The sequence below is a fragment of the Aulonocara sp. 'chitande type north' Nkhata Bay genome, linkage group LG5 (assembly GCF_057382095.1).
Source record: "Aulonocara sp. 'chitande type north' Nkhata Bay isolate Kocher_YH1m ecotype deep benthic linkage group LG5, A_spYH_male_GT1.1, whole genome shotgun sequence".
NCBI lineage: Eukaryota > Metazoa > Chordata > Actinopteri > Cichliformes > Cichlidae > Aulonocara > Aulonocara sp. 'chitande type north' Nkhata Bay.
This window is the reverse complement of record NC_141348.1, coordinates 15670366-15679355: the sequence shown is the minus strand read 5'-3', so window position 1 is coordinate 15679355 and position 8990 is coordinate 15670366.

The following is an 8990-nucleotide window of genomic DNA, read 5'->3' as shown; positions in this document are numbered from 1 at the left end:
CGCTAGATGTTGGAGCCACCAAGGGAGCGAGCAGAGTCCCCGAACCCAACTTGTCCCAGCTGCATAATGCGCAGTCATTATGATTAATTTGGGGCTGAACCTGAGGCTTGTGACCGGGGGAGTGAACTTAGAAATTGCATAGCTGGGAAATGCACGGTGCTCTTTCTAAAGCTTTCCTTGCTCAATAATTAAAGTCTAAAAGCTACTTTTTAGTGATAATAAATGCTCTATCTTCTTTTCTTGTTGTTTTCTTTTCGCTTTTTGTAACAACTCGGATAGACCGAGAGCCTCGGTCCTAATTGACTTACTGAGATATTTGATTTGAGAGAACCCCCCCCCCCCCCCACCTCCCGCCCAAAACACTGAGTTAAACATGTTTAAAAAAGAAAGAAAAATACCCATCCCTCCCCCTCCACCCCGTTTTTTTTTTTATGTCTGTGTGTGTTTGGGGGGGGGGGGGGGGGGGGGGCTTTATATCCCACACAGCAACAACAACTTTGTAAAACATGCAAAGCCTCTAAAATCTCTTGCACGCGACCTGGGCTCGTGCGTTGCGCCGAAGCCAGGCAGGTGCAAGGGGCGCGAGGACCTCTGCAACTCGGGGCCCGTGCTCCCCAGAGTGCGCGCACACACACATACACACATGGAACAAAAAGGGAAGAGAAAAGAAAAGAAAATGTGAAGTCTGACTGAATTGCTGAATTGGTAAACATTTGTTTTAATGTTTGGACTCGTCAGAGCAAAAAGCTTGGAGGCACGAATAATAGACGCCAATAGGCTAACATAAGCACTTTTTATACTTTCTCAGTATTATTTGGACTCTTAACAGTCTAAAAGTATAAGGTTTTGCGGTTTTGAAATAAAGCATTCTTTTTTGTTTTATTTGTTTTTAATATTTTAAATCTGAAAACTGTTGGCTTATTTTAGGTTATTTTAGCGAGTTGTTGTGGACTAAACAACGTTGTGTATTTTTATTAAGTTGATAATGCAAACCCAATAAATGTGAGTTCACATATGTGTCTTTTAACAACAGTTACAATTTATTCGGTAGTTGTTTTTTTATGTCTCTCAAATACATCATTATTATTACTTTTCCAATAAGTTGAATGTTTCAAATTCACTAAAACTTAATATTATAATAAATATTTAGCAATATTTAATAAATAGTATTTGTTTTGTTAATGCGTTTTCTGTGCGTTCTGCACATACTCCGTGTGTATGTGTGGGTGCGCGAGTGTGTGTGTGTGCACGGCTTTCGTCAGGGAGATATTATATGCACACTGCATTAGATGCCAGGGTCCTTCTCCTTCTGATTATTACCAGGGGTAATATTTCATCGGCACCGCGCAATCTTTGTTCTCTGTGAAGATAATAAATGGCCTAATCGTTATCAGCAAACTGCTGGGGGTGTCAGCACCGACCGAGGCTGGAAGCGGGGTCCAAAGTGCTGCTGAATAAATTGGTGTTCCTTATCTCTCACTCCCAGATTATCGCCGCCTTTTCAAACTTGCACAACAAATACATTCAATGCATCTAATGCATCATTTGTGGGGGGGTGGGGGGGATCCCGCAGGTTGATAGAGACAGAGCGCAGGGAATGAGACGTATTTACACGTTTTCCGCTGCAACTAATATAAGCTCTATTTGACATTAGAAGGAGTTTATTGGCCGGACCACTGGTGCACGCACTTTACATATCACCGCACGCCGTGATGCTATCTCTCTGATTAGCCTCATCCTTTTCTATGTGTTAGATTAATCTGTCTCTCCTCTTTCTTCTTCTTCTTCTTTTTTAAAATGCATCCCATCTTTTGGGAATTTATGATACAGCTTATTTTGGGATTTTACTAAATGAGGCAATATTGTCACACATTTCCAAACTAAATTTCAGTAGTTTTTTTTTTAGTAGGTTGGGAATCAGGCTATCTACAGTAGCCTACAGATAAGGTGATAAAGCTCAATTTCCAGCTATAATTGCACTTGTGAAAATGATTCCGTCCTAATAAACACATCGGAACACGATAGCATTATCTTCATTTCCACAATGGGATAAGCCGCTTAACATGCACCGTTAGTTTTCTCTGATTTGTCCGGTCAGCAGGCCTGCTCCTCCACAACAGGGCCTCGCTTTAAAGGCCCGTGTTATCACTTAAACAAACTGCTGTGGCATTTGGTTGAATGAATGCGCCTCGTCCGCCACAATTCAGTTCAGCTTCGTCTAAATTTTACAATTGATGTCACTAAAGTGCATTTTAATCTGTCCAATCCACTGTTCTGGGGACTGACCTTTCTTTAAAATGGAACTTGTAACTTCACCACTAAAAAACAGGCTTCGTTGTAAATGTGGTAAGAAAATAGTTGTGTGTTCTTAATCGAGCACGAGATGCAGCATTCAAGAATGACACTTATAGAAAAAACAGAAAAAAAGAAAACAGTCTCCAGTTGACACACACACACTAGCACGCACCCCCCCCCCCCCCCCCCCCCCCTTTTAATACCACGGCATCTCCACCGGCCCGGTGCTCTGATGGTCTCCTAGACAACCGAGATAACGGTGCAGCAGTTTTCCATATCGGTCCCGGAGTCTATTATGGCTCGGGATTAGCTCTCTTTCCGAAAAGGTCATATACAAAGTCACCAATCCTGCTCTTTTCGCTGCCATATGGCCCCACGCGTGAGGGCACATTCATAAACATGCGTGTGTCATTTGATTTATTGCCATTAGACTAATGGCACTGTCCCGTTTTACTGCGCTTCAAAAACTAGTCATGTAAACTGGAGCCTTGTGAGGAGACAGCGAGACCACGGTTATCCCCAGGACTGAGACTGCGAGTTTCTGCAGGAGAGACAGCTGGCCAGGAGACCATGTGCTGTTATATAGCGACCCCTGGCGAGAAAGGGATGTACTGTAGGACAAACGTACAGTACTTGGATTCAGAAAGCAAATCTCCCTCACTTTAACACTTCTGTTGCAGTCCTGCTCTACAATCAGCAGTTCAAAACGTCATATGGATTTAGTTTTTAAATTAAAAGTGTTCCATCATGTTTTCAGCAGCAGATCATTGGGTCATAGAATCTGCAGGCCTGGATTAGTGCACTTTATCACACTGCTCTTGGCTATCGTCTCTCTCTCTCCAAGTGATAGCGAATGTACCCACATCCACCCACCTGAAATAACATTTTTTTGCTAATATTTATCCCCTCTCTACACTGCACTCATAACTCATTCACATTTATGGTTTCACACTCTTCCACACCTCTACCACAGCTAATTTGAAGTTCGCTTTTGCTGCAGTTGCTGGAGCTACACGGTGCACCCAGATTCAAATAAATACACACTTTGACACTGCTTTGTGGTCTTCAGTGATGGCGAGGACGTGCGGCTAACATTGCTCTGTCATTGCATTAATATGTTTGTTTTTTGTTTCCCACCTTTTGAATTGCCTGTCTGCTGCACCAGACGTTGTGGGTGGAGCTGGTTCAAATACTGAGGTCTAACAAGCTGACTAAACCATCTGCAGTGAAAGCATAGGCTCCATTTTTATCCCTGTAGTTTCCCCACTTTGTTCCCATAATCATTTGCTCTGCTAGTATATAGAATTATTCATCTTTATATATATTTGTATACTCCTCATTGATCAGCCTGTTTTGTGCGCTCTTACTTTCATTGGCCTTACTCTTACTTTCATATTTTTTAAAACCTTTGGGTAAAACATTCCAAGGCTACACCTGTGTGTATTTGTCCTTGGACTCTATCAGGCGGGATAGGAAGCTGTGCTATGAAAGCTGAACTGTCGCACCAGTCTCTGATCACCTTTTCAGGGTCTTCGGTGTAATTGGCTGCATTCATTCTTCACTCAGTTCAGTCCAGTCTCCCTTTTCCTGCTGCTGAGAAGTTCCCCTCTAGTCGCGATGCGTCACCGTCCTTCTCTGTAGGTGGCTTTAGTAGTCAAAGTGATGAACACGGGGTGTGCCAGACGCTGTGCTTCGAGCTATACCCAGATAGTTCAGCTTTTATCTCATCAGACCAGGGAATGTCCTTTAATGTTGTATTTTACTAAATATGTGGATGTGGCAACATTATATAGTTACGGTGGCTGTTCTAAGGGTAAATGTCTGACTTGATGGAGGGCAGCTGAGAAGGATCAGTCTCTCTGTTACTATTTCACTGTTGTTGTTTAACAGGCTTCTTGAGAATATCCAAGACTTTTTAAATTATTTCATACCTGTGAAATGTGCTTTTCCAAATTTCCAACAGAAGTCTACAGAGAGTTCCCTTGAGTTTGTGGTTTAAAGTGAATTGTGAGCTTTACATATAACGGGTACATTACTCTCGTACCTTACTCTGTTCAGTTTGGCAAATGTCTCTGTCTTTTTCTTTAAAACATTAAAAATAAATAAATTAACTTATAAAATGTTTTCTCTCTGTCATTATGACACTTACGTTGATATACAAAACAAATGTGTTCGCGTTCCCATGCATCACATAAAGCAGGCTAAATTGTGCAAAGAAAGTGAAAGGCTGCAAATACTTTCCGAGTCTCTGAAGACTGGGTAACAAAGAAACGGTGATATTCAAGCAGTACAGCAAGGGAGGGAGACTAGTGCACAGCTGGAATGTTCCAGCTGGGATTCCCGGTGGCTGGACAGGAAGTTTGAGGAGTTCTGACAGGAAGTGTGTTCTCAGAGAGGGTGGAGAGAGAGAGAGAAGGGGGAGATGTTTCCTGTTGGTTCTCCCCACATGTTTTGACGCCTTGCTCATTCTGGGTCCTCTTCACACCCACCATGCACACGTACCAGTATGCAAATGCTGCTGGTCACATCCACCCGTGCTAATAGCAGACTGCTATTAGAGGATAGTGGTAAGCTGAGAGAGTAAATCATGTACGTAGGGCAGGATTGTGTCACAGGATGCAGATGTCACCACATGAAGTGAAACTTCCTGCCCATCAAAGCAGTCAGTACCAGTTTAATGGACTCACAATGTGGAGCCCGTGTAAATTAGGCTTCCAAAATTCAGGAGGGAGAAATGATGGAGGAAAGGAGGAGAGAAGGAAAAAAATAAAGTGTGTGTTTGCAGGGGGGTGGGGGCGGGGGGCTGTATTGTAGGAAGAGATCTGATGGAGTGATATGTGGATTGCGAGAGGAAAACTCTCTTTGTCTCTTCTGAGCTCAGTGGACAATCAAAGTTTCCTATCAGCTCTGGAGTAGGGGAAATTGGCTGCCCTGGGAAGGAGAGGGCCACTCTCACAGCCAATGGGAAGTGCCCCTGTCACTCTAATCAGGTCTGATAGAGAAAGTAGGAAACGTGTGTGTGCCCGTGCACATGCTCCGACGAGAGTGGCTTTTAACAGAGAGCAGCTTTGTTTCACTTGTCTTCGTATGATCCAAGATGATACAAAGTAGCGTCAGGCCTTCATCTGCAGCTTATCCCCTGCACTGAGGGACAGACATGAGCTGCACGGGCACGTTTTTTTTGCCAAAAACTTGCCCTGAGAGGCATGACCATCGGTGCTTTGATGGAGCGCCATGTGGCAGAGATCAGTGGGTCTTAGTGGGAGCTGTGGACAGTTGCACATAAGGACGGCAAGGGAAGAGGATTACTGTCTCATCAATACAAATCCATACAGGGAAGGAGGCTGACATCAATATGCACAGAGACATAGGCAGGGGCTTTGAGTGAGCGTGCACGGTGTAAACATCTGCACAAGAGGACCACAACGGTGAACTCTGGATTCATGGGGGGAGGGGGGGTTGTTGTTGTTTTTTGTGCCATCCATCGTTCTCACTGCCCCTCCATCCCCACCTTCTCCATACCAGACAAGAATGCCCCCCCACCCAACCCCCAATCCTCTGTTTGAAGTCCCATCTCCATCTCTGCGCTCCTACACTGTCCTTCCCTTCCTCTGCCTGTCTGAATGTCATATCTGTCAGCCTCGCTCCTCCCCGCCTCCTGCAGCTGCAACCGGGGCTACAGACGTCTTCATTGTCCTCCTCTTCCTCACTCTGACGCTTCTGCACCCGGCCACATCACACCTGCCACCTGCACAGGAGGCAGAGCCCTGGGACCTGAGCCGCGGGGGCTTTCATCCACTCCTCACCTCGCCCTTCAAGAGCCTCTCATCCCCTCATCCCGGCGCCCTGTCACTGAGGAATGGCCGGTGCAGAGGGCCGTGGCAGAGTGGGACACAGAGCTCCTGTTGTAAAAAAAAAAATGTTTTAAGCGGAGCCAGAGGGAATCAGTGCAGGTGAGGCGTGTGTTTGAGGGCGAGTTTTGCGGTTAGATTTGACTCATATTTCTTCTTTTTGATGATATTCCTTTATGGCTGAGTATGAGGAGTGGATGAACTGAATGAATGTATGTCATGAGGAGCGTGGACCTGAGAGTGTGCGCATAATAACATGCTGACAGTGAGGGTGGTGGCTCTGTCTCAGTGATTTATGAGAGTGTGCTGTGAAGGGTCCTCTGAGCAGGATATTGTTCCCTGACTGGTGACTTCTGCCTCTCTCTCTCTTTGTGTGTGTGTGTAGTTGTGTGTGTGTGTGTGTGTGTGTGTGTGTGTGTGTGTGTATTTGAGAGCAAGAAAGATTAAGAGGGAGAGTACTGCAGGTGAGCCCTCAATGTAATCAATCACCACCACGTCACCAAGCCTAGGGACTTGTGGATTACCTCTTCAACTGATATCTAGTTTGACTCCAAATCTTTTTTTCCCCTTCTTTTTTTTTGCATATTCATTATTTCTGGCAGATAAAGAATGAACACACTCTGCATCATTACTATACTTCAGGAAAGGAAGATAATAATCGACTCCATGCCTGAGGGGGGACCGTGACAGCTCAACCGCATGGCCCAACCAGTCCAACACCCTGCACAAACCCCACCATCCACCTCAAACACACACACACACACACACACGGTTTGCCACATCAGGATACAGTGCTGCACACGAATTCCGGTTCAAACAGTATTTTGCTCGGTTTACACCAACAGATAAACCGCAGCTCTTCTGTGACCGGTAATCATATCCTGGCCCAGAACTGAAAAGACTGAAAGGCCTCCAATGAGCCACAACAAGACAAACAGCCGTGTAGGGAAGCGAATGCATCAACAGACTCATGTTTGACACGAGCATTAAGGTGCAGCCACGTTCGATGGCATCTCCGTCGGAGTAAAATACCAGAGACAATACAAGTAGAGTTTACGTACAACTGTAAGAGCGTTCCAATTTCTAGCTTTGATACCTTCTGGTCCTTTTGTAGGTTATTCTGGGGGAAAAAGACACAGCCTGCAGTAGTGTGCAAAAGTCTGGAGCCACTCTTTATTTCTTAATATCTTCTGTAGGCCAGACTTTCTTTTCATTTTTAAAGTGAAGGTCTGCTGAAGGTCTTTTTAAGTTTTTATTTGGACATTGACTTTTGAATAATTTTAAATTGCATCTTTAGGCTGTTCCCATTTCTTTATTTGAATCTATAGAAATGCCAAAGAAAACCGTTTGGTGGGTATAAACTTGTATTGGAACAACAAAATGATTCCCAAAGAGCTATAAACTGATAATTTGGCCTATTTCAGTGAACATTTTGTTCAGTATGTGTTTGCTGATATACGATACACAACTTCGTCCCTGTCATGATTGCAGGCATTAAGGCAGAAACTTGCTTCAATTTAAAATAAACATTTAAAGTTTTGTAACTCCACGAAAGATTAACTAAATAAGTTCATGTTTAACTTGCAACTTGATAAATTATGTTGGTGTCATTCATTTTAAAAGATGTGTTGCATATATATTAGTCTCCATCACAAGGTTACCTCTGTATGATGAAGTGCTGCTCTGAAGTTAGAGAGAAAGTAAGCTCACTGGCCACTTCATTAGTTACACCTCTCTAGCAGATCCAGTAAGGTGTTCAGAAAATTTTGTGTCGTCCAGCAGATTTGCCCAATTTCCTGTTCACCCGCGTCCCAAAGGTGCTCCATTAGATTCATGTCACGTTCAAGGAATCAGTTTGAGAAGATTTGAGCCCTCTGACAAGGCATTTTCACCCAGAGAACCGCCGCTCCCAGTAGATCAGCAGTTTCAGCCCACCTGGCACTAACATCCATGTCACTTAAATCACCTTTCTTCCCCATTCTGATGCTCGGTTTGAACTTCAGTAAGTTTTCTTCACTACATGTTGCTAGATTGGCTCATGAGGCATCTGCTATAACGAGCAGTTGAACAGGAATACCTAATTAAGTGGCTGATCGATGTATTTGTCAGTGTTCTGTCTTTAAGGTCTCAATGTCATTTAACACTTGCGCATAAAAAAACCCGTCTCTGGTGCTGAGGTGGACGTGAGCCCGCTGCTGTGAGAATGAGTCTGTGTGGCTCTCTGGACTCACGCCGCTCCAAATCTCCACTCGAGTAAAAACATACAAACAAAATCACCATTGTGTGGTCTTTCACCAGCAACCAAGCATCAGTGCTAACAGACATTGTCTTTGCTCTCTCCCTGCTGCGTATTTACTGAATGATTATTGTATGGCACATACAATATGCGCACACTGTCATTGTGAGGGGAACTGGGCTGTTATTATGGAGCAGGAAATGACCTGCCAGGACCCCTGGTGACCTCTGAGGGAAAGTGATGACCTCAGACTGACCCTTCTGTTTGTCCTGAGCTCATACTGTGCTTGAGGCAGGTCAGCTCCTCTGCTGACTGGGTAGGAGAAGGCCATAGGTGGGGTTACTTTCAAGCAAGGAATGCAACAATGAGCAGGAAATTCCCTTTGAAGTGCCAGTTTTAAATGAACTAGTCAGTGTGGAAAAGTCGCTTTTTCTTGTTTTGATGATGTCAGGATGGCACAGCGTAAATTTTAGTTATCTCGGTATTCGAAGGTACAAGTGGGATCAAAATGCAGTTTAATACGGTTTGACTTTTTTTCTTCAGCATGGTAACACGTTAGTTATTGACACAAGCACACCCCCTTATGATGAACCAGGGGTACTGCATGC